Source organism: Pseudorasbora parva, chromosome 14 (genome assembly GCF_024679245.1).
Source record: "Pseudorasbora parva isolate DD20220531a chromosome 14, ASM2467924v1, whole genome shotgun sequence".
Taxonomy (NCBI): domain Eukaryota; kingdom Metazoa; phylum Chordata; class Actinopteri; order Cypriniformes; family Gobionidae; genus Pseudorasbora; species Pseudorasbora parva.
Window position 1 is genome coordinate 43,163,686 of NC_090185.1, and position 24,063 is coordinate 43,187,748.

The window sequence follows — 24,063 nt, forward strand, 5'->3', positions numbered from 1 at the left end:
GGTTTGTCATTTGATCATTACTTCAAGTTCACTAGTGCTGCAACGACGCGTCGACGTCATCGATGACGTCGACTACGGAAATACGTCGACGTTCGTGAAATGCGTCGACGCGTCGTGTCAGACGTTCATCTTGCGTAATGTTGGCTTCTGCTCCTGGTTCTATCACAAAAACCTAGACTGCGAATATCAAAAGTATGGGAATACTTTAAACAGAGGCCAAACAGTGTTTCCCACACATAGACTAATTTGTGGAGAACTGCCACATAATCAATAACGACGGCCACATTCGTCATTCATTCATTTTTACGCTATTTAAAAGACGCACGCATATTCGTTTAGCTGCATTTCCTTAAATTCTCTCTCCGCCCTTTTGCGCGTCTCTTACTCACTCACACACACACATTGCATTCGACCGTAAAACAAGTTTTATTGCATTTTGGCGCATTTAGACAGCTTTTAAAACCAGAGCAGTTGAATAACAGAGTTGCGACAAGCCTTCATCACGCGGCAGCGCGCGGTCACGGCGCTCATATAATTCTAAACAAGCCAGAAGTGTCAATCAATACAGCCCAGTGTTTCCCAACCGGGATCCCGAGCAAAAGTTGCGGGGACGCACTTACACCGCGGTTCATCTCGCATCTGATGACGCATCTTTAATATGGGTTGTAACTTGAAAATAATGCTGTATGTATGTTTCTGTCGATGGATACAGACTCCTCAGGTACACTACAACAACAGCGATAATAAAAGAAAAACGTGGGCAAAACGGTCTCTCTTTGTAAACTTTATAAAACGCATGCGAGTGCTGCTGTACGTCCGAATATGAGCAGTCATTTTCGCCGTCATCACCCCCGTGTAACGTTAGCCAGGAGACTCGAATGAGAAGATCTGTCTTTGTGCACTCGTCCCAAAGCGCGCAAATATTGAGTTATCTTTCAAATCCTCTGCTTAAACGGACAAACTCACAAAAAGTATGTCAAATTGTCATAGCCTACTCTATGCCTTAAGTGAACTTTATACAGATAGTACTACGACTATCCTTGGGTCTTAAAGGGGCAGTAGCCTTCACTGCTGTCTGTTTAATGTCAAACAAAAGATAAAGACATCACTCACTGCTCCTGACTGAATAGCTTTTGTAAGTTTAATAAGGATTATTTTTTTAATTTTAAACAGTTAAATGTGTGGTTATTTTACTTTTGATTACTTAATTCCATTTCTCTACCTAATGTTAGACCTACCTGAAAATCCTGAAAAGCTGTTTATTTTGTTCTCATCTTTGCTCAATAGTATTTATTTGTGCTGCTGCTTCTATTTAAGTTATCTGTTCTTATTTTCTTTATTTTCATTTGACAGTAGTCCTTTTCCCCCTGAACATAGCAAATACCGAACTGCACTGAAACGTGAACCTAAAACCGTGATACAAAGTGAACTGTGAGCAGTCTGTACTGTTACACCTCTAGCGTAACTTATGTGAGGGGGTGCCACAGAATTGTGAAAAATTTCAAAGGGTAAAAAAATTAATCGTTAGATTAGTCGACTAATCGAAAAAATAATCGTTAGATTAGTCGACAGAAAAAATAATCGTTAGTTGCAGCTCTAAAGTTCACAATACATTTCATTAGTGGGCATACTGCACAATAATTGCTATGTAACTACAGAGCTGCCAACTCTCACGCATTGGCCGTGAGACACACGCATTTGATTGGTTTCACACGCTCACACGCCACACCCCTGATTTCTCACGCTGAAGTGTCAACCCTGTCGGTCAAATGCCTGAAAGATAAGTTTATCTATAGATCTACCTGATGAGCCACTCGTAATCGATTAGTTATGCTTTCGGTGACGGGGTTCAAGATAAATGTGCAAATAAATAAGTGTAGCGCGACCAAAAGCGCCATTCCGTTTTGAGTTCTGACGAGAGCGTCGCTAGCTAACTAAGGTCGCAAGTTCCATCATTAAGCTATAGTTATCAAAAAATGTTGGTCTTCAGAACATATTAAGGGCGTTTTCACACCTGAAAGTCCGCACCAAGGTCCGAACCAAAGTTTGTGTTTGGACATTTGGTTCTTTTTGGTTTGCTTTCACATTGCAATTATGTATCGCACCAAAGAACTTTACATGACGCACTGGCGTCCTGTCGTCATCATCTCTGTGGGCTGCATCTTAACATTGATTGGTTTGTTAGCGGACGTGCGTCTGACGTCATTGTGTTGTCAATTCAGCGGCTAACTTTGACAAGAATGAATAAACAGACCCATCGTTGCCAATACTGTTAATATTATGGCACTACTATCTGCAGCACCAACTATACTCGAGGCAAATCCACCAAATGAACGTCCTCGTTGTGCAAACATTTTATCGGCACCGACAGGAAAGGAGGAGCTCCTAGAAGATAGGCTTTTTAGCCAAACAATGTATTTTATTTTAAAGTTATGTTTAAATATTATAATGTTATTTTTAAATTTCATCTAGGCTATATTGGTTATGAAACGTGCACAGATGTGCAATATATGTCAAAGACATCGAGTCAGAAATAATTTTGACCACTTCATTAAGTTCTGTTTTGTAGAAAGCTTTGTATTTTTTATCTTAATTTTAATAAATGTTTCATCGTTTGCCTGAATTTAATAAATAAGCTTAAATAAATAATATAGCAGACATCCCGTGACAGAGTGATCATTTGCGTTGCACATGAACTGGAGCGGTCAAGCAGAGCACGCCGTTCACGCGAGCTGAAGTGACTACACAAGCGGTTCTGTTTTAAATGCTGCGCGCTCCATCACTGCATGTGCTGTGAGTTTAATCTGTGTTTTTTCACTAATCCTACACCAGAACTTCCTGTGAATAGTCTGAAAGTCCGAACTATACAGAAAATGCTTTCACACAAGAAACGAACCGGACCTTTGTTCAGTTTGGTCCGGACCAAGACTACCTCTTTTCGTCGGACCAAATTTCGTCTGTTTGGTCCGGACCATGGTCCGAGGGAGGTTTCACACCTGTAATTTTGGTTCGTACCAAACTGAAAAGTCCGAAAATCCGGACCAAACAAGGTGTGTGTGAAAGCACCCTAAAATGCACATATGTTGATCATAGAAATCAAAATTTTCTCGGGGGTGCATGCCCCCGAACCCCCCTAACTACCTCACATTTGGAATCAGTGATTATAAAACCGTGCCTTTATTATGATTAAGGGATGTAGATTTTTGCTTTGTACGGCAACATTTTGGTTGGCCCCACCAAATCTCACTCTAAGTTTTTTTGAAAAGTTGGCAGCTCTGTAACTAAAATATTACATTTAATAAAAGCAGATGTAGGCAATGTTCGTCTTTGATAAATAAATAAATAAATACATAAATAAATAAATAAATAAATAAATAAATAAATAAATAAATAAATAAATAAATAAATACACACATACACACATACACACATACATACATACATACAGTGAGTGATAGAATAAGTGAGGGATAGAGTGAGTGAGTGAGTGAGTGATAGAGAGAGAGTGCTTTCCTCGCTCCTCTGCCATACTGCAGCTAAACGGCCACTGAACACAGATCAGCTCTGGTTTCTGAACACAATCATTCAGTTTGAGCTACAGATGACCATATGTCACTGAGATCAATAGCACGGCAGTTCAGGAAATATTCAAGAATGTGAAGTGAAGAAAGAGCATTATATAAAATCAAGTGAGTTATAAAACAATATACTGACATGTGGAATAATCAAATGATCTTATGGCAGATAATTTAATGTGTTTTGTCCATGTAATGTAATGCCCATCCCTAGTGAGCACTATATTACATTTAATAAAAGCAGATGTAGGCAATGTTCGTCTTTGATAAATAAATAAATAAATAAATAAATAAATAAATAAATAAATAAATAAATAAATAAATAAATACACACATACATACATACATACATACAGTGAGTGATAGAATAAGTGAGCACTAAATGCTGGGTTTGATCCCGTCTATAGACTGGTACTTTAGAAGTCACAAAAACAACATCATCCTAAAATGGACGACGACATCCGCGGCCTTCAAATCATTTCAGTAACTTTAGGCCTAATTTCTGACAGTCTGTTTGGAGTAGACTATAAAACACTTCCAGAATAAGAACAGGCCTTTTGTAACATTAAATCACGTTTACATTTACAATATGATACTTCTGTTTTATTCCCCCAAATAACTGTAATCAGAAAAGTAAAAACTTACAGCATTGCGCAGTATGAAGAGAGTTTAGAAGTATTTGAAGCATGATTTTCCCCTTCCTGTTCGTGTGTTGCTTGTGTTGTTCAATCCCAGAGTAAAGTCCAGTCTCTGGTAAAGCTTTCCGTGTCGTTCATCTGCTGTATGTTTGACTCTGGAAGCGATTATCAGCTGTTACTGCTCATTCTGACGGGCTCATTCGCCATAAGGAGTTCTTTCTGCTTTTGTATTTAACACTATCACTTTCACTTTCGTCTTCTTTGTGGGTTTTACCTGTGGGTTGTGAAGCAGCTAAACAGGTTCATATCGCCATCTACTGTAATGGAGCGTGTATATTCCACATATTTCCACATGATTAGCCTAATAACTCTTAACCTGATGATTTCAGCAGCGTATTCATAATTTCCCCTGTTTCTGGAATAATCTCCAAGATACTGGATTTTGTAAATGCCTGGAATCATGAGATTTGTATTTATTTCCTATATTAAATTTGGTTTCATTCATCATATCAATAGCCTAGCCTGCATTATGCTTCATGATCCATAAGCCTTAGATTAGGCTATTATATTGTATCATATGGCATGTCCTTATAGTCATATATAGACGGATTGTGTCTTCTCAATGTTATATAGCGGGATATTCTCTCTGAATATGCTGAATTACAACAGGCTAGTGAAAATAGTCCATAAACCAAATCATGTCCTCATAAACTGCGAGTAAACACACACAAATGCATTTAGCAGTGAGATTTCAACCTCAACCAAAATGATGATTCTGGTGGAATTTCAACATTGACTCAATGTCCCAATGCTATCTGGGTTACCTTGTAAACCATATATATCGTTACAATCAGTGCTTTTGTTATTAGATACTGCTGAGACGAGATATTTGATGACTTTAGATGGGCATTTTGTTCCTCTTGTTGCACTTAAACCTGTAATTTCTTTTTTGAAAATATATGTCGGTGATTGAATGCACCACATCTTAATCTAGAGTCACTAACTAGTGGTTTATATGTATTTGATATCGGTTTGTGATTAAATAAAATAGAACTTGATGCACTGAGGCTTATATTCATATATAATCTGTAGTGTTTGTAATGTTTTTGTAAATTAAAGGGTTACTTCAGCGATTAGCATATGGCTTTGTATCAGTAGAAACCCTGGAGTATATTCAAATGATTGTGCTTTCCCCCCTCATATCCCCCTGAGACAAGAGATTTATGCATTTTATTTCAGGAAAAATTCCTCCTATGATGCAAATTGACGATATTTGCATCATAGGAGGAATGTTTGCCCAAAGGCTAAAGACTACAGCCAGCAGAGGGAGCTATTTCCTCATGCTTTACACCCGCACATGGGGGCTGGAGATCACACTCAGAGCTCAGCTCAGCTACAGGCACTCATTTAAACGGAGCTGTGCTGAGCAATGGAAGTCTTCTAACTTCTCAAATTAATTTCTATGAAAGTTAAGCTTCCAAAGGCATGAACTGAAACGTGCCAGACTGAAATCGCGTTGTGAATGTATGCCACGAGTGTAGTCGCGATTACCTCAGCTCTCATCACGAGACCTCATCAGCTCATTTATCTCACTCCTGCAGTTAGTGCTCAGTGCTGTGACACTCGTGCGGCGACTCACTCATTATATTGAACACACACGTTCAGTTTTTAATCGTAGTGTCTTCTCCAACTCAAGTCACTGTAATCAAGTTGGTGGCTTTGGGAATGGCCTCACAGGGCAGCAAAGCATTCTGGGAATTGTAGTCTTTCATCCCCGTGGGACAAAAATAATTTTTTTTTGTCTTTTCTCAGTCTAGAAAGCACCAAATTCAAAAATAATTTCACATTTCTACTGCATTGATGACCCAGTTTAAATACAGATTCATCTTCCCAGCGCTGAAGTACCCCTTTAACGAAGAATACATAAATGTACATTTTGTAATTGTAAGCCTTTCTTTAACCTTTTTCTGGAAGAGTTAACATTGTATGCGTGTTTGATTTCTGACTCTTCCAATAAGAAAGCTGTAAAAACTATGAATCTTTTTAAAAGGTATATTATTTTCCTGCTTACTGGCATGTAATGTCATTCTGTGTTTCATGTTATTATAATAATAATAATAATTTTAAAACAAAGAACTCCTACCATAAATTTAGTCTATCAGTTTTAAATAAATAAAAATGTAGGCTATTATTATTTAAATCATGTAGAGTGTAGATGCATTTCATTTTGTATCTAAAGAATACAGGGTTAATGAAGAATTGAGAATATGTGTCCCTACCGATCGAATGCGCTATAATCCAATCCAGCAGGTGGCGGTAATGCCCCTTCAGGACAACCACCAATCAGATCAAAGCAAGCGCAGCTGAACAGACTTCAAGCGCGAAAAAGAGTCTCAGGACTACGGCCGTGTTTTTTAGAGGTAAGTAGGCCAACAAAATGACCCAGTTTAAATACAGATTCATCTTCCCAGCGCTGAAGAACCCCCTTTAATATCGATTTGAACTTGTACTCGCTTTAAGTTTCCAGTCCAGCTATCAGGTTCAGGAAAAATCTATCACACCACCAGTCTTTAATTCTTTATAGACCATTAAACATGTGTGCCCCCATGTATATACACTGAATATGTATATTATGACTTGAATCCACAAGATTCAGTGTTGCCACCCCTCATAGTTCTCATGCCAGCCCATGAATCATTTTCTAGATCCGCCCCTGATTGGATCCGACAGGAATGGTGCAACACACTTACATGAGTAAAACGTGTTTTATATGTGATAGTATTGCATTATTATAGATCGGTTTGCTTATGTGTACGTGTCTACCAGAGCATACCTTTAGCACGCGGGACTCAGACACGTATGGGCCAGGGCTCGCAAAGCCCAATGTCCCGGGGCTGTGTGTTTTCCAGAAGGTCTACCAAAACTGAAGCCCGTCGGCAGGCCGATGAATCTCGTAATATTCCTTTCTTGATCTGCGGTGTTCTCCCTCTCATGACGTGACATTTAAAGGGTGAGCACGTATATCTCCTCAAGCTCAGGAGAGAGCCTCAAAACCAGTGTAGAAAATAGCCTATTACTTATTAGTTATGATGTATAATTTTTTTTTTTTAAAGCCAGTTCATGACTCCTTTAAAACTGATGAAAACTGAATGAAATGTTTAACCGGCAAGGCTTTAAAATGCATGCAAATACACACACACACACACACACAGGAACTCGAAGCACACGGCAACCGTCAAAATAAAAGTTCAGTTCAACAAAGCGATTGTGACAGGATTAATGTTGTACAGAAGAGCTACGTCTCAATTTATACAGTGGAGAATATGCAGTGTAATGTAATATTATATTATCAATATTATCACGGTGATAGTGACCCAGATTATCTCAGTTATCAATATTATCTCGATTATTATTATTATTACGGTTATCAATATTATCACGGTTATCAATATTATCACGGTTATCAATATTATCACGGCTATCAATATTATCTCGGTTATCAATATTATCACGGTTATTAATATTATCTCGGTTATCAATATTATCACGTTTATCAATATTATCACAGTTATCAATATTATCACGGTTATCAATATTATCACGGTTATCAATATTATCTCGGTTATCAATATTATCACGGTTATCAATATTATCTCGGTTATCAATATTATCACGGTTATCAATATTATCACGGTTATCAATATTATCACGGTTATAGTGACCCAGATTATCTCGGTTATCAATATTATCACGGTTATCAATATTATCACGGTTATCAATATTATCACGGTTATAGTGACCCAGATTATCTCGGTTATCAATATTATCACGGTTATCAATATTATCACGGTTATAGTGACCCAGATTATCTCGGTTATCAATATTATCACGGTTATCAATATTATCACGGTTATCAATATTATCATGGTTATCAATATTATCACGGTTATCAATATTATCACAGTTATCAATATTATCACGGTTATCAATATTATCTCGGTTATCAATATTATCACAGTTATCAATATTATCACAGTTATCAATATTATCTCGGTTATCAATATTATCACAGTTATCAATATTATCACGGTTATCAATATTATCTCGGTTATCAATATTATCACAGTTATCAATATTATCACGGTTATCAATATTATCACAGTTATCAATATTATCACGGTTATCGTGTCCCAGTTTATCACGGTTATCAATATTATCACGGTTATAAATATTATCACGGTTATCAATATTATCTCGGTTATCAATATTATCTCGGTTATCAATATTATCACGCTTATCAATATTATCACGGTTATCGATATGATCTCGGTTATCAATATTATCACGGTTATCAATATTATCACGGTTATCAATATTATCTCGGTTATCAATATTATCACGCTTATCAATATTATCACGGTTATCGATATTATCTCGGTTATCAATATTATCACGGTTATCAATATTATCACGGTTATCGATATTATCTCGGTTATCAATATTATCACGGTTATCAATATTATCACGGTTATCGATATTATCACGGTTATCAATATTATCACGGAGATTATCACAGATTATCACAGTTTAGAACGTCGCCCAAACGCTCTTTAAAAGATGTTCATCAGATGTTCATACAGCTGCAAGACATCTGATTTATGTAGCCCAGACATCTGTTTAAGGTTTGATTGCACAGTAAACAAAACAGTGTTTCCTAGCAACGACAACCCGTGCTAGAAAGCTAACGAGAAATGAAAACTAAACTTAGGCCTATCCTGTCCTCCTCTGTTGCTCGACTGCTTCTTCTAACAAGTACTTGCAAACACAGCAAGTGATTTTACCTGGCTTTGGCCACGACTCTTCCTGCGTAAGTCTAACGTTACGCACTGTAATGTGCTGCTGGGTGTCCTGACGAGTTATGAGAAAAATAGTATAAAACAATATATTTGTAATATGTTGATTGGGTCATATAGGACAATCACCTGTTAGCTAGCTTGTGAACAAATTGTTTACTGCACGCAAAGTAAACCAAGCTTCTCTGAACATGGTGTCGTTTTCAAAAAACACATTTATTAATATACAAAAAACAACAACACTGTAATTTATTATTAAAAAAAGTAAGATTGAGATGCTAGTTATATTGCGAGCAAGTTGTTTCGTGCATGTCTCTGTAGTTGCGCGCACAACGTTAGCCTTCTTTAACTGATCGTTTAAACTTTATTTATATATATATATGTGTGTGTGTGTGTGTGTGTGTGTGTGTGTGTGTATGCACATTACTGTTTGGTGTTTCTACGTGTTTGATTATAGTTGACTCGTTATATGAATGTTAGCCAGTTAGATTTAATGGCGGGAATCACTTGACTAACGCTGTAGTTTCCTGCCATTAAATCTATTCTATTCTACAACATTTGAACTTGCCTATTAAGAGCGAGCCGATGTTCGATTTCTTAATGCCTCGCTTGTCTCCTCTGCCGCATCCGTTCAGTTGGCGGGCGACATTCGTGGAGAAGACCTTGAAGCAGATTCTCCATACGGTCTTCTTCATTGTTGGCCCGCCACTGATGGATAATCTGTTCATCTTCAACAGGTACATTAAGTAGTATTTTAGCATAAATGCACCTTTTCTGTACTGTACTCGACACTACCTGTCAAAAGTTTGGAATAATTCATATTTTTGTAATGTTTTTGAAAGTATGATGATGTTTACCAAGACTGCATTGATTTTCATCCATGTAGTAAAAGGTAATATTATATTATTTATATGAACTGTTCTCTTTGAGAAGTTTTTGAAAATAATTTCCTGCTTTTTAAGCTGAATTTTCAGAAATGCATGATCTTCCAGAAATCATTGTAATAGGCTGGTTTGCTGATCAAGAAACGTGTCTGATTAATGTCAATGTTGCTTCTCAGTTTTGTGGAAACTGATAAACTACCATTCAAATGTTTAGGGTAAGTAATCATTTTATTCTGCAAATATCAAGTAATGATGCTGAAAATTGAGCTTTGGTTAGAATAAATTGCACATGCACATGTTCATATGGAAAAGTTATTTAAATTGTAATAATATTTCACTCTTACTGTTTATCACTGTATTTCTGATCAAATAAATGCAGCCTTGGTGAGCATACGAAACTTAAATACAAAATCGTAATTTTAGACTTTTGGCATGTAGTGTGTAGAACATATCACTATATTTCATTAGTAGTTGTAGATTGAAAATGCCCATGATTCTTACCATTCTCTGCATAAACCCTCTGTCTAATAAACTTTGTTCCAGCCGGTCTAGATCTTCAGTCGACACAAGTGGAAAGATGCCATCCTCGTCATCATCCTGGATTTGGGGTAAAAAGCGCCTGTTTCCCACTAGAGACTGGACCAGTGAAGTCAGGTGGTTTATCTTCACGTTCATCTTCTGTAGTGTTTCCAGAATTGCCCTTTCTACAGCTGCAATACAGAAGGTCATTTAGCTTAGAGTTCAATATTTGTTGTTGTTGTTTTATTGATGAATGACTTACATGTGCACTGACTCGAGACTGGATTTTCCAGACCCACACCAGAAGTACCTGTAAGTAAAAATGTACTGTCAGGTTTTCAATGTTAGACGTATTCTCACATGTGCCTCTGCCTTGGTGGAACATGTCTGAGTTACATTTCACCCTAAATAAATAATGTGACACTCTCACTCTTTTCCAGATTTGCTTAAAAGAAACACGCTCAAAATGGGGAACATGGTAAGCAAAAACTAAAGTAAGCTGCTGCTGATGGTTTTCATATGTAAAAGAATATAATTTTTAGGTACTCTGCTGATAACATACTCTGCTCTCTTCCTTGGTGGTCACCCGAGGGTCTCAGGACAGAAAAGGTTTGCACTACCGATTGAACAGATAATGTCATTTTATATATATTAAGTATTTGATTGTTTTTAAATGTTGTGAATATTTGATTTTGTCATGACCATTTAATGCTCTTTTACCTTGTGTGTTAGGTGGATCAACACCCCAGCCGTCTCCATGGTGGTGTGCCTGAGAGACGCCCACTGGAGCTGAGAAAGGTGGAGGAGGTAAGCTGCACTTGTAATTTATGTAAGGTTTCTAGACTAGACATGCGAAACACTATTGGATAATTCTTATGACTGATATTTCTCTGGGCCAGTCGGAATCTTAGCTCACTTGCGGCAGAATCTTGAAGCACACAGCGTCAACTGACTGAGCATATTTATTGACTATAAAGTAGGCCTATCATATGAATAATTTAGAGCTAACGGACAGCTTTTGAAATGTTTATCTTCTGCTCTACAAAGCTGCATTTATTTAATCAAAAATACAGTTAAAACAGTAATGTTGTGAAATACAATTACACATGAAAACAGCCCTTTTCTATGTGAATATAGTACAGTGTGATTTATTCCTGTGATAAAGCTGAGTTTATCATCATTCCTCCAGTCTTCAGTGTCTCATGATCCTTCACTGATCATTCTCAGATGAGGATCTGATCATCAACACACATTTATATGTAGTTTATTCCTGTGATAAAGCTGAGTTTATCATCATTACTCCAGTCTTCAGTGTCTCATGATCCTTCACTGATCATTCTCAGATGAGGATCTGATCATCAACACACATTTATATGTAGTTTATTCCTGATCAAAGCTGAGTTTATCATCATTACTCCAGTCTTCAGTGTCTCATGATCCTTCACTGATCATTCTCAGATGAGGATCTGATGATCAACACACATTTATATGTAGTTTATTCCTGTGATAAAGCTGAGTTTATCATCATTACTCCAGTCTTCAGTGTCTCATGATCCTTCACTGATCATTCTCAGATGAGGATCTGATCATCAACACACATTTATATGTAGTTTATTCCTGTGATAAAGCTGAGTTTATCATCATTCCTCCAGTCTTCAGCGCCTCATGATCCTTCACTGATCATTCTCAGATGAGGATCTGATCATCAACACACATTTATATGTAGTTTATTCCTGTGATAAAGCTGAGTTTATCATCATTCCTCCAGTCTTCAGTGTCTCATGATCCTTCACTGATCATTCTCAGATGAGGATCTGATCATCAACACACATTTATATGTAGTTTATTCCTGATCAAAGCTGAGTTTATCATCATTCCTCCAGTCTTCAGTGCCTCATGATCCTTCACTGATCATTCTCAGATGAGGATCTGATCATCAACACACATTTATATGTAGTTTATTCCTGTGATAAAGCTGAGTTTATCATCATTACTCCAGTCTTCAGTGTCTCATGATCCTTCACTGATCATTCTCAGATGAGGATCTGATCATCAACACACATTTATATGTAGTTTATTCCTGTGATAAAGCTGAGTTTATCATCATTCCTCCAGTCTTCAGCGCCTCATGATCCTTCACTGATCATTCTCAGATGAGGATCTGATCATCAACACACATTTATATGTAGTTTATTCCTGTGATAAAGCTGAGTTTATCATCATTCCTCCAGTCTTCAGCGTCTCATGATCCTTCACTGATCATTCTCAGATGAGGATCTGATCATCAACACACATTTATATGTAGTTTATTCCTGTGATCAGAGCTGAGTTTATCATCATTCCTCCAGTCTTCAGCGTCTCATGATCCTTCACTGATCATTCTCAGATGAGGATCTGATCAACACACATTTATATGTAGTTTATTCCTGTGATAAAGCTGAGTTTATCATCATTCCTCCAGTCTTCAGCGCCTCATGATCCTTCACTGATCATTCTCAGATGAGGATCTGATCATCAACACACATTTATATGTAGTTTATTCCTGTGATAAAGCTGAGTTTATCATCATTCCTCCAGTCTTCAGCATCTCATGATCCTTCACTGATCATTCTCAGATGAGGATCTGATCATCAACACACATTTATATGTAGTTTATTCCTGTGATCAGAGCTGAGTTTATCATCATTCCTCCAGTCTTCAGTGTCTCATGATCCTTCACTGATCATTCTCAGATGAGGATCTGATCATCAACACACATTTATATGTAGTTTATTCCTGTGATAAAGCTGAGTTTATCATCATTCCTCCAGTCTTCAGTGTCTCATGATCCTTCACTGATCATTCTCAGATGAGGATCTGATGATCAACACACATTTATATGTAGTTTATTCCTGTGATAAAGCTGAGTTTATCATCATTCCTCCAGTCTTCAGTGTCTCATGATCCTTCACTGATCATTCTCAGATGAGGATCTGATCATCAACACACATTTATATGTAGTTTATTCCTGTGATAAAGCTGAGTTTATCATCATTCCTCCAGTCTTCAGCGTCTCATGATCCTTCACTGATCATTCTCAGATGAGGATCTGATCATCAACACACATTTATATGTAGTTTATTCCTGTGATAAAGCTGAGTTTATCATCATTCCTCCAGTCTTCAGCGTCTCATGATCCTTCACTAATCATTCTCAGATGAGGATCTGATCATCAACACACATTTATATGTAGTTTATTCCTGTGATAAAGCTGAGTTTATCATCATTCCTCCAGTCTTCAGCGTCTCATGATCCTTCACTGATCCTCAGATGAGGATCTGATCAACACACATTTATATGTAGTTTATTCCTGTGATCAGAGCTGAGTTTATCATCATTCCTCCAGTCTTCAGCGTCTCATGATCCTTCACTGATCATTCTCAGATGAGGATCTGATCATCTACACACATTTATATGTAGTTTATTCCTGTGATAAAGCTGAGTTTATCATCATTCCTCCAGTCTTCAGCGTCTCATGATCCTTCACTGATCATTCTCAGATGAGGATCTGATCATCAACACACATTTATATGTAGTTTATTCCTGTGATAAAGCTGAGTTTATCATCATTCCTCCAGTCTTCAGTGTCTCATGATCCTTCACTGATCATTCTCAGATGAGGATCTGATGATCAACACACATTTATATGTAGTTTATTCCTGTGATAAAGCTGAGTTTATCATCATTCCTCCAGTCTTCAGTGTCTCATGATCCTTCACTGATCATTCTCAGATGAGGATCTGATCATCAACACACATTTATATGTAGTTTATTCCTGTGATAAAGCTGAGTTTATCATCATTCCTCCAGTCTTCAGTGTCACATGATCCTTCACTGATCATTCTCAGATGAGGATCTGATCATCAACACACATTTATATGTAGTTTATTCCTGTGATAAAGCTGAGTTTATCATCATTCCTCCAGTCTTCAGTGTCTCATGATCCTTCACTGATCATTCTCAGATGAGGATCTGATCATCAACACACATTTATATGTAGTTTATTCCTGTGATAAAGCTGAGTTTATCATCATTCCTCCAGTCTTCAGTGTCTCATGATCCTTCACTGATCATTCTCAGATGAGGATCTGATGATCAACACACATTTATATGTAGTTTATTCCTGTGATAAAGCTGAGTTTATCATCATTCCTCCAGTCTTCAGTGTCTCATGATCCTTCACTGATCATTCTCAGATGAGGATCTGATCATCAACACACATTTATATGTAGTTTATTCCTGTGATAAAGCTGAGTTTATCATCATTCCTCCAGTCTTCAGTGTCTCATGATCCTTCACTGATCATTCTCAGATGAGGATCTGGTCATCAACACACATTTATATGTAGTTTATTCCTGTGATAAAGCTGAGTTTATCATCATTCCTCCAGTCTTCAGCGCCTCATGATCCTTCACTGATCATTCTCAGATGAGGATCTGATCATCAACACACATTTATATGTAGTTTATTCCTGTGATAAAGCTGAGTTTATCATCATTCCTCCAGTCTTCAGTGTCTCATGATCCTTCACTGATCATTCTCAGATGAGGATCTGATCATCAACACACATTTATATGTAGTTTATTCCTGTGATAAAGCTGAGTTTATCATCATTCCTCCAGTCTTCAGTGTCTCATGATCCTTCACTGATCATTCTCAGATGAGGATCTGATGATCAACACACATTTATATGTAGTTTATTCCTGTGATCAGAGCTGAGTTTATCATCATTCCTCCAGTCTTCAGTGTCTCATGATCCTTCACTGATCATTCTCAGATGAGGATCTGATGATCAACACACATTTATATGTAGTTTATTCCTGTGATAAAGCTGAGTTTATCATCATTCCTCCAGTCTTCAGCGCCTCATGATCCTTCACTGATCATTCTCAGATGAGGATCTGATCATCAACACACATTTATATGTAGTTTATTCCTGTGATAAAGCTGAGTTTATCATCATTCCTCCAGTCTTCAGTGTCTCATGATCCTTCACTGATCATTCTCAGATGAGGATCTGATCATCAACACACATTTATATGTAGTTTATTCCTGTGATAAAGCTGAGTTTATCATCATTCCTCCAGTCTTCAGCGTCTCATGATCCTTCACTGATCATTCTCAGATGAGGATCTGATCATCAACACACATTTATATGTAGTTTATTCCTGTGATAAAGCTGAGTTTATCATCATTACTCCAGTCTTCAGTGTCTCATGATCCTTCACTGATCATTCTCAGATGAGGATCTGATGATCAACACACATTTATATGTAGTTTATTCCTGTGATAAAGCTGAGTTTATCATCATTACTCCAGTCTTCAGTGTCTCATGATCCTTCACTGATCATTCTCAGATGAGGATCTGATCATCAACACACATTTATATGTAGTTTATTCCTGTGATAAAGCTGAGTTTATCATCATTCCTCCAGTCTTCAGCGCCTCATGATCCTTCACTGATCATTCTCAGATGAGGATCTGATCATCAACACACATTTATATGTAGTTTATTCCTGTGATAAAGCTGAGTTTATCATCATTCCTCCAGTCTTCAGTGTCTCATGATCCTTCACTGATCATTCTCAGATGAGGATCTGATCATCAACACACATTTATATGTAGTTTATTCCTGATCAAAGCTGAGTTTATCATCATTCCTCCAGTCTTCAGTGCCTCATGATCCTTCACTGATCATTCTCAGATGAGGATCTGATCATCAACACACATTTATATGTAGTTTATTCCTGTGATAAAGCTGAGTTTATCATCATTACTCCAGTCTTCAGTGTCTCATGATCCTTCACTGATCATTCTCAGATGAGGATCTGATCATCAACACACATTTATATGTAGTTTATTCCTGTGATAAAGCTGAGTTTATCATCATTCCTCCAGTCTTCAGCGCCTCATGATCCTTCACTGATCATTCTCAGATGAGGATCTGATCATCAACACACATTTATATGTAGTTTATTCCTGTGATAAAGCTGAGTTTATCATCATTCCTCCAGTCTTCAGCGTCTCATGATCCTTCACTGATCATTCTCAGATGAGGATCTGATCATCAACACACATTTATATGTAGTTTATTCCTGTGATCAGAGCTGAGTTTATCATCATTCCTCCAGTCTTCAGCGTCTCATGATCCTTCACTGATCATTCTCAGATGAGGATCTGATCAACACACATTTATATGTAGTTTATTCCTGTGATAAAGCTGAGTTTATCATCATTCCTCCAGTCTTCAGCGCCTCATGATCCTTCACTGATCATTCTCAGATGAGGATCTGATCATCAACACACATTTATATGTAGTTTATTCCTGTGATAAAGCTGAGTTTATCATCATTCCTCCAGTCTTCAGCATCTCATGATCCTTCACTGATCATTCTCAGATGAGGATCTGATCATCAACACACATTTATATGTAGTTTATTCCTGTGATCAGAGCTGAGTTTATCATCATTCCTCCAGTCTTCAGTGTCTCATGATCCTTCACTGATCATTCTCAGATGAGGATCTGATCATCAACACACATTTATATGTAGTTTATTCCTGTGATAAAGCTGAGTTTATCATCATTCCTCCAGTCTTCAGTGTCTCATGATCCTTCACTGATCATTCTCAGATGAGGATCTGATGATCAACACACATTTATATGTAGTTTATTCCTGTGATAAAGCTGAGTTTATCATCATTCCTCCAGTCTTCAGTGTCTCATGATCCTTCACTGATCATTCTCAGATGAGGATCTGATCATCAACACACATTTATATGTAGTTTATTCCTGTGATAAAGCTGAGTTTATCATCATTCCTCCAGTCTTCAGCGTCTCATGATCCTTCACTGATCATTCTCAGATGAGGATCTGATCATCAACACACATTTATATGTAGTTTATTCCTGTGATAAAGCTGAGTTTATCATCATTCCTCCAGTCTTCAGTGTCTCATGATCCTTCACTGATCATTCTCAGATGAGGATCTGATGATCAACACACATTTATATGTAGTTTATTCCTGTGATAAAGCTGAGTTTATCATCATTCCTCCAGTCTTCAGTGTCTCATGATCCTTCACTGATCATTCTCAGATGAGGATCTGATCATCAACACACATTTATATGTAGTTTATTCCTGTGATAAAGCTGAGTTTATCATCATTCCTCCAGTCTTCAGTGTCACATGATCCTTCACTGATCATTCTCAGATGAGGATCTGATCATCAACACACATTTATATGTAGTTTATTCCTGTGATAAAGCTGAGTTTATCATCATTCCTCCAGTCTTCAGTGTCTCATGATCCTTCACTGATCATTCTCAGATGAGGATCTGATCATCAACACACATTTATATGTAGTTTATTCCTGTGATAAAGCTGAGTTTATCATCATTCCTCCAGTCTTCAGTGTCTCATGATCCTTCACTGATCATTCTCAGATGAGGATCTGATGATCAACACACATTTATATGTAGTTTATTCCTGTGATAAAGCTGAGTTTATCATCATTCCTCCAGTCTTCAGTGTCTCATGATCCTTCACTGATCATTCTCAGATGAGGATCTGATCATCAACACACATTTATATGTAGTTTATTCCTGTGATAAAGCTGAGTTTATCATCATTCCTCCAGTCTTCAGTGTCTCATGATCCTTCACTGATCATTCTCAGATGAGGATCTGGTCATCAACACACATTTATATGTAGTTTATTCCTGTGATAAAGCTGAGTTTATCATCATTCCTCCAGTCTTCAGCGCCTCATGATCCTTCACTGATCATTCTCAGATGAGGATCTGATCATCAACACACATTTATATGTAGTTTATTCCTGTGATAAAGCTGAGTTTATCATCATTCCTCCAGTCTTCAGTGTCTCATGATCCTTCACTGATCATTCTCAGATGAGGATCTGATCATCAACACACATTTATATGTAGTTTATTCCTGTGATAAAGCTGAGTTTATCATCATTCCTCCAGTCTTCAGTGTCTCATGATCCTTCACTGATCATTCTCAGATGAGGATCTGATGATCAACACACATTTATATGTAGTTTATTCCTGTGATCAGAGCTGAGTTTATCATCATTCCTCCAGTCTTCAGTGTCTCATGATCCTTCACTGATCATTCTCAGATGAGGATCTGATGATCAACACACATTTATATGTAGTTTATTCCTGTGATAAAGCTGAGTTTATCATCATTCCTCCAGTCTTCAGCGCCTCATGATCCTTCACTGATCATTCTCAGATGAGGATCTGATCATCAACACACATTTATATGTAGTTTATTCCTGTGATAAAGCTGAGTTTATCATCATTCCTCCAGTCTTCAGTGTCTCATGATCCTTCACTGATCATTCTCAGATGAGGATCTGATCATCAACACACATTTATATGTAGTTTATTCCTGTGATAAAGCTGAGTTTATCATCATTCCTCCAGTCTTCAGTGTCTCATGATCCTTCACTGATCATTCTCAGATGAGGATCTGATCATCAACACACATTTATATGTAGTTTATTCCTGTGATAAAGCTGAGTTTATCATCATTCCTCCAGTCTTCAGTGTCTCATGATCCTTCACTGATCATTCTCAGATGAGGATCTGATCATCAACACACATTTATATGTAGTTTATTCCTGTGATCAGAGCTGAGTTTATCATCATTCCTCCAGTCTTCAGCGTCTCATGATCCTTCACTGATCATTCTCAGATGAGGATCTGATGATCAACACACATTTATATGTAGTTTATTCCTGTGATCAGAGCTGAGTTTATCATCATTCCTCCAGTCTTCAGCGTCTCATGATCCTTCACTGATCATTCTCAGATGAGGATCTGATCATCAACACACATTTATATGTAGTTTATTCCTGTGATAAAGCTGAGTTTATCATCATTCCTCCAGTCTTCAGCGTCTCATGATCCTTCACTGATCATTCTCAGATGAGGATCTGATGATCAACACACATTTATATGTAGTTTATTCCTGTGATCAGAGCTGAGTTTATCATCATTCCTCCAGTCTTCAGCGTCTCATGATCCTTCACTGATCATTCTCAGATGAGGATCTGATCATCAACACACATTTATATGTAGTTTATTCCTGTGATAAAGCTGAGTTTATCATCATTCCTCCAGTCTTCAGCGTCTCATGATCCTTCACTGATCATTCTCAGATGAGGATCTGATGATCAACACACATTTATATGTAGTTTATTCCTGTGATCAGAGCTGAGTTTATCATCATTCCTCCAGTCTTCAGCGTCTCATGATCCTTCACTGATCATTCTCAGATGAGGATCTGATGATCAACACACATTTATATGTAGTTTATTCCTGTGATAAAGCTGAGTTTATCATCATTCCTCCAGTCTTCAGTGTCTCATGATCCTTCACTGATCATTCTCAGATGAGGATCTGATGATCAACACACATTTATATGTAGTTTATTCCTGTGATAAAGCTGAGTTTATCATCATTCCTCCAGTCTTCAGCGTCTCATGATCCTTCACTGATCACTCTCAGATGAGGATCTGATCATCAATACACATTTATATGTAGTTTATTCCTGTGATAAAGCTGAGTTTATCATCATTCCTCCAGTCTTCAGTGCCTCATGATCCTTCTCTGATCATTCTCAGATGAGGATCTGATGATCAACACACATTTATATGTAGTTTATTCCTGTGATAAAGCTGAGTTTATCATCATTCCTCCAGTCTTCAGCGTCTCATGATCCTTCACTGATCATTCTCAGATGAGGATCTGATCATCAACACACATTTATATGTAGTTTATTCCTGTGATAAAGCTGAGTTTATCATCATTCCTCCAGTCTTCAGCGCCTCATGATCCTTCACTGATCATTCTCAGATGAGGATCTGATCATCAACACACATTTATATGTAGTTTATTCCTGTGATAAAGCTGAGTTTATCATCATTCCTCCAGTCTTCAGTGTCTCATGATCCTTCACTGATCATTCTCAGATGAGGATCTGATCATCAACACACATTTATATGTAGTTTATTCCTGTGATAAAGCTGAGTTTATCATCATTCCTCCAGTCTTCAGTGTCTCATGATCCTTCACTGATCATTCTCAGATGAGGATCTGATGATCAACACACATTTATATGTAGTTTATTCCTGTGATCAGAGCTGAGTTTATCATCATTCCTCCAGTCTTCAGTGTCTCATGATCCTTCACTGATCATTCTCAGATGAGGATCTGATGATCAACACACATTTATATGTAGTTTATTCCTGTGATAAAGCTGAGTTTATCATCATTCCTCCAGTCTTCAGCGCCTCATGATCCTTCACTGATCATTCTCAGATGAGGATCTGATCATCAACACACATTTATATGTAGTTTATTCCTGTGATAAAGCTGAGTTTATCATCATTCCTCCAGTCTTCAGTGTCTCATGATCCTTCACTGATCATTCTCAGATGAGGATCTGATCATCAACACACATTTATATGTAGTTTATTCCTGTGATCAGAGCTGAGTTTATCATCATTCCTCCAGTCTTCAGCGTCTCATGATCCTTCACTGATCATTCTCAGATGAGGATCTGATGATCAACACACATTTATATGTAGTTTATTCCTGTGATCAGAGCTGAGTTTATCATCATTCCTCCAGTCTTCAGCGTCTCATGATCCTTCACTGATCATTCTCAGATGAGGATCTGATCATCAACACACATTTATATGTAGTTTATTCCTGTGATAAAGCTGAGTTTATCATCATTCCTCCAGTCTTCAGCGTCTCATGATCCTTCACTGATCATTCTCAGATGAGGATCTGATGATCAACACACATTTATATGTAGTTTATTCCTGTGATCAGAGCTGAGTTTATCATCATTCCTCCAGTCTTCAGCGTCTCATGATCCTTCACTGATCATTCTCAGATGAGGATCTGATGATCAACACACATTTATATGTAGTTTATTCCTGTGATAAAGCTGAGTTTATCATCATTCCTCCAGTCTTCAGTGTCTCATGATCCTTCACTGATCATTCTCAGATGAGGATCTGATGATCAACACACATTTATATGTAGTTTATTCCTGTGATAAAGCTGAGTTTATCATCATTCCTCCAGTCTTCAGCGTCTCATGATCCTTCACTGATCACTCTCAGATGAGGATCTGATCATCAATACACATTTATATGTAGTTTATTCCTGTGATAAAGCTGAGTTTATCATCATTCCTCCAGTCTTCAGTGCCTCATGATCCTTCTCTGATCATTCTCAGATGAGGATCTGATGATCAACACACATTTATATGTAGTTTATTCCTGTGATAAAGCTGAGTTTATCATCATTACTCCAGTCTTCAGTGTCTCATGATCCTTCACTGATCATTCTCAGATGAGGATCTGATCATCAATACACATTTATATGTAGTTTATTCCTGTGATAAAGCTGAGTTTATCATCATTCCTCCAGTCTTCAGTGCCTCATGATCCTTCTCTGATCATTCTCAGATGAGGATCTGATGATCAACACACATTTATATGTAGTTTATTCCTGTGATAAAGCTGAGTTTATCATCATTCCTCCAGTCTTCAGCGTCTCATGATCCTTCACTGATCATTCTCAGATGAGGATCTGATCATCAATACACATTTATATGTAGTTTATTCCTGTGATAAAGCTGAGTTTATCATCATTCCTCCAGTCTTCAGCGTCTCATGATCCTTCACTGATCATTCTCAGATGAGGATCTGATGATCAACACACATTTATATGTAGTTTATTCCTGTGATCAGAGCTGAGTTTATCATCATTCCTCCAGTCTTCAGCGTCTCATGATCCTTCACTGATCATTCTCAGATGAGGATCTGATGATCAACACACATTTATATGTAGTTTATTCCTGTGATAAAGCTGAGTTTATCATCATTCCTCCAGTCTTCAGTGTCTCATGATCCTTCACTGATCATTCTCAGATGAGGATCTGATCATCAACACACATTTATATGTAGTTTATTCCTGTGATAAAGCTGAGTTTATCATCATTCCTCCAGTCTTCAGTGTCTCATGATCCTTCACTGATCATTCTCAGATGAGGATCTGATCATCAACACACATTTATATGTAGTTTATTCCTGTGATAAAGCTGAGTTTATCATCATTCCTCCAGTCTTCAGCGCCTCATGATCCTTCACTGATCATTCTCAGATGAGGATCTGATCATCAACACACATTTATATGTAGTTTATTCCTGTGATAAAGCTGAGTTTATCATCATTCCTCCAGTCTTCAGCGTCTCATGATCCTTCACTGATCATTCTCAGATGAGGATCTGATCATCAACACACATTTATATGTAGTTTATTCCTGTGATAAAGCTGAGTTTATCATCATTCCTCCAGTCTTCAGCGCCTCATGATCCTTCACTGATCATTCTCAGATGAGGATCTGATGATCAACACACATTTATATGTAGTTTATTCCTGTGATCAGAGCTGAGTTTATCATCATTCCTCCAGTCTTCAGTGTCTCATGATCCTTCACTGATCATTCTCAGATGAGGATCTGATCATCAACACACATTTATATGTAGTTTATTCCTGTGATAAAGCTGAGTTTATCATCATTCCTCCAGTCTTCAGTGTCTCATGATCCTTCACTGATCATTCTCAGATGAGGATCTGGTCATCAACACACATTTATATGTAGTTTATTCCTGTGATAAAGCTGAGTTTATCATCATTCCTCCAGTCTTCAGTGTCTCATGATCCTTCACTGATCATTCTCAGATGAGGATCTGATCATCAACACACATTTATATGTAGTTTATTCCTGTGATAAAGCTGAGTTTATCATCATTCCTCCAGTCTTCAGCGTCTCATGATCCTTCACTGATCATTCTCAGATGAGGATCTGATCATCAACACACATTTATATGTAGTTTATTCCTGTGATCAGAGCTGAGTTTATCATCATTCCTCCAGTCTTCAGCGTCTCATGATCCTTCACTGATCATTCTCAGATGAGGATCTGATGATCAACACACATTTATATGTAGTTTATTCCTGTGATAAAGCTGAGTTTATCATCATTCCTCCAGTCTTCAGTGTCTCATGATCCTTCACTGATCACTCTCAGATGAGGATCTGATGATCAACACACATTTATATGTAGTTTATTCCTGTGATAAAGCTGAGTTTATCATCATTCCTCCAGTCTTCAGCGCCTCATGATCCTTCACTGATCATTCTCAGATGAGGATCTGATCATCAACACACATTTATATGTAGTTTATTCCTGTGATAAAGCTGAGTTTATCATCATTCCTCCAGTCTTCAGCGTCTCATGATCCTTCACTGATCACTCTCAGATGAGGATCTGATGATCAACACACATTTATATGTAGTTTATTCCTGTGATAAAGCTGAGTTTATCATCATTCCTCCAGTCTTCAGTGTCTCATGATCCTTCACTGATCATTCTCAGATGAGGATCTGATCATCAACACACATTTATATGTAGTTTATTCCTGTGATAAAGCTGAGTTTATCATC

At 37.5% G+C, this 24,063-nt stretch overlaps 1 protein-coding gene across 1 annotated transcript in view; it reads right to left on the reverse strand.

Annotated features, from left to right (window-relative positions):
- Positions 1-24,063, reverse strand: part of LOC137040641 (NACHT, LRR and PYD domains-containing protein 12-like) — a 274,172-nt gene that overhangs the window by 85,390 nt on the left and 164,719 nt on the right. The window lies entirely within an intron of this gene.